General features: G+C 46.3%; 1 long non-coding RNA gene across 1 annotated transcript; it reads left to right on the top strand.

The window, feature by feature from the left end:
* The first annotated feature begins 193 nt into the window (after nucleotides 1-193).
* LOC112077187 (uncharacterized) lies at nucleotides 194-3,218 on the top strand. The gene is made up of 3 exons (XR_002895359.2): nucleotides 194-431; nucleotides 1,133-1,262; nucleotides 3,098-3,218. It is a non-coding gene; the product is annotated as an uncharacterized lncRNA (long non-coding RNA).
* Nucleotides 3,219-3,572: the final 354 nt, after the last annotated feature.

The raw sequence follows: 3,572 nt of genomic DNA, 5'->3' as shown, positions 1-3,572 counted from the left end.
GTGACATAGTGAAGGTTATGTTTTAGAGGGTAGCATCCTGTATATGTCCCTGACCAAAAAATCCAAGTTTATCTAACTCTAAATCAATATTTTTTAAGAACATGCTGAAAAATGCAGGATCCCATCTGCTCATGACCTGTCTCTGTCAATTCTCCTCTCTCTCTCACTCTCTCACTCTCTCTCTCTCCTCACAGGTCTTCATTTCAGTCTACTGGGGAACCTAGAGGCCAGAGATTGCGACCTGGGCTTCATAGCCAAAGGGAGAACACTGTGTGTTGATATAGATGAGTGTAAAGAGTTGGACAGCACCCCACCCTGTGGAAGTAATACCACGTGTTACAACACACAGGGGAGCTTCTACTGTCAGTGTCTACCTGGGTTTGTATCCACAACGACTTTCAAGTTTACTCCTCTCACTGGGGATTGTAAGGGTGAGTATTCAAATGTGTGTGTGTGTGTGTCAGTGAATGTTACATTTTGAGGGAACAAACCATTACTTGGTCAGAGTCCTCTTATCTGTGCAGTACTGAGAGTTTGTAGACCATGTTAATGATCTTCAACTTTGGAGGGGTGGATAATTATATTGTTCTATATAAATTGTGTTAAATTAGCTGCGTTAGTTCTGGAATACACTATCTTGAGGTCCTGGAGGAGAGATCAGGAATTCACTGGAGCGGTTAGGGAATCACTGGAGGAGAGGTTAGGAGATCACTGGAGGAGAGTTAGGGAGTCACTGGAGGAGAGGTTAGGGGATCACTGGAGGAGAGGTCAGGGAATCACTAGAGGAGAGGTTAGGGAATCACTGGAAGAGAGGTTAGGGAATCACTGGAAGAGAGGTTAGGGAATCACCGGAGGAGAGGTTAGGGACACACTGGAGGAGAGGTTAGGGACACACTGGAGGAGAGGTTAACCACTGGAGGAGAAGGTTAGGCAACACTGGAGGAGAGGTTATGGAATCACTGGAGGAGAGGTTAGGGAATCACTAGAGGAAGAGGTTAGATCACTTGGAGGAGAGGTTAGGGAGTCACTGGAGGAAGGGTTAGGAAAATCACTGGAGGGAAGGGTTAGGGAATCACTGGAGGAGAGGTTAGGGAGTCACTGCTCTTATCACCATGTTTCCATCTCTCTACAGACCTCAATGAGTGCCAGGGGAAACTACAGGTTTGTACCAGCAACGCCATTTGCCTCAACACAATCGGGAGGCTTCAACTGCCAATGCGAACCTGGTTTCAGATTCTCTGCTTATGCTGGACACCGTGAAGGTTAGTCCAACAGGAGGGCACATTGTGTGTGGTGTCTTCTCTTGAATGGTTGATTGACTGCTTCAGCTGGAAACACACTACATACTGTGTATATTTTTTGTGATACGAGGACAAAACAGAGTGAAACCCTCTTTCCTACACCCCTTCTCTCTCTCTCTCTCTCTCTCTCTCTCTCTCTCTCTCTCTCTCTCTGTCTCTCTGTCTCTGTCTCTGTCTCGTCTCTGTCTCTGTCTCTGTCTCTGTCTCTGTCTCTGTCTCTCTCTCCCATATATATCTTCCTATCTCCCTCCCCCATTCTATCTCTCTTACCCTCTCTCTTTGTCTCTGTCTCTCTCTTCTTCTTTCTCTCATTATCACTGTATTTCTCTCTGGTCCTCTTGAAGACATCTATAAGTTAGCGACAGCAACAGCTATGAATGCCCCGTTATCACCTACTGTACAAATACCATGATATTATTCTGTGTAAGTTGTGTCAATGTGATTATATGTATTTATGTATTCATGGGGAAGAAACATCAACAGCCGTGTGAGAAGCTCGAGTCTTGTTTAGCTTGTGTGTGTGTGTGTGTGTGTGTGTGTGTGTGTGTGTGGTGTGTTGTGGTGTGTGTGTGTGTGTGTGTGTTGTGTGTTGTGTGTGTGTGTGTGTGTGTGTGTTTGTGTGTGTGTGTGTGGTGTGTTGGTGTGTGTGGTGTGGGTGTGTGGTGTGTGTGTGTGTGTGTGTGTGGGTGGTGGTGTGTGTGTGTGAATGCTACATGTCAAGGGAAACAAAACATTACTTTGGCATTATCTTCTCTGTTCTGTGCCATATTTGTAGAGCAGTGATTCCCCAACTTCTCCTCTAGAACCACAGACTGTCCTCTTCTTTGATGTATTCCACAACTACCACAGCTGACTCTAATGGTCACCTGATCATCAAGACTTTCATTCCTTAATTCAGCACGTTAGTTCTGGAATACATCCAACACGTGGACTGTCTTGAGGTACTGGAGGAGAGATTAGGGAGTTTAGGGAGTCACTGGAGGAGAATAGGGAATCACTGAGGAGAGGTTAGGAGTCACTGGAGGAGAGGTTAGGGAATCACTGGAGGAAAAGGTTAGGGAATCACTGGAGAGGTTAGGGAGTCACTGAAGGAGAGGTTAGGGAATCACGGTGGAGAGGTTAGGGAGTCACTGGTGGAGAGGTTAGGAGTCACTGGGAGAGGTTAGGGAGTCACTGGAGAGAGGGTTAGGGAGTCACTGGTGGAGAGGTTAGGGAGTCACTGGAGGAGAGATTGGGGAGTCACTGGGGAGAGGTTAGGGAGTCACTGGTGGAGAGGTTAAGGATTTACTGGAGGAGAGGTTAAGGATTTACTGGAGGAGAGGTTAAGGAATCACTGGTGGAAGGGTTAGGGAATCACTGAGGAGAGGTTAGGGAATCACTGGAGGAGAGGATAGGGAGTCACTGGAGGAGATGGTAGGGAGTCACTGGAGGAGAGGTTAGGGAGTCACTGGAGGAGAGGATAGGGAGTCATGGAGGAGAGGATAGGAGTCAATGGAGGAGATGGTAGGGAGTCAATGGAGGAGAGGATAGGGAGTCAATGGAGGAAAAGGATAGGGAGTCAATGGAGGAGATGGTAGGGAGTCACTGGAGGAGAGGTAGGGAGTCACTGGAGGAGAGGATAGGGAGTCAATGGAGGAGAGGATAGGAGTCATGGAGAGAGGATGGGGAGTCACTGGAGGAGAGGATAGGGAGTCACTGGAGGAGAGAGATAGGGAGTCACTGGAGGAGAGGATAGGGAATCATGGAGGAGAGGATGGGAGTCACTGCCCTATCAACATGTTTCCTTCTCTCTTCAGACCTCGATGAGTGCCAGGAGACACCTCAGGTTTGTGGCAGCAACACCAGTTGCCTCAACACCTTCGGGAGCTACCACTCCAGTGCCAACCTGGGTTCAGAATCTCTAATCACACTGTGAAGGTGAGTCCACAGAGGGCATCATTAAGTGTATGTGTCTTCTCTTGGATGATTGATTAATTGATTGACTGCTTTAGCTGGAAACATCACTACATACTGTATATATGTATGTATGTTTGGAAGACTATACAGTCCATAGAGACTATAGCATTTGTGACAATAGTACTATGGAGACCATAGAGACTATAGTGACAATAGATACTATAAGAGACTATAGAGACAATAGATATTATAGAGACTATAGAGACTATAGTGACAATAGATACTATAGAGACTATAGTTGACAATAGATACTATAGAGACTATAGGGACAATAGATACTATAGAGACTATAGAGACTATAGTGGACAATAGATA

This window comes from Salvelinus sp. IW2-2015, unplaced genomic scaffold (genome assembly GCF_002910315.2).
Source record: "Salvelinus sp. IW2-2015 unplaced genomic scaffold, ASM291031v2 Un_scaffold4365, whole genome shotgun sequence".
In the NCBI taxonomy this organism is placed as follows: domain Eukaryota; kingdom Metazoa; phylum Chordata; class Actinopteri; order Salmoniformes; family Salmonidae; genus Salvelinus; species Salvelinus sp. IW2-2015.
The sequence above is the reverse complement of the archived record's forward strand: the minus strand, read 5'-3'. Positions and strand labels throughout refer to the sequence as shown.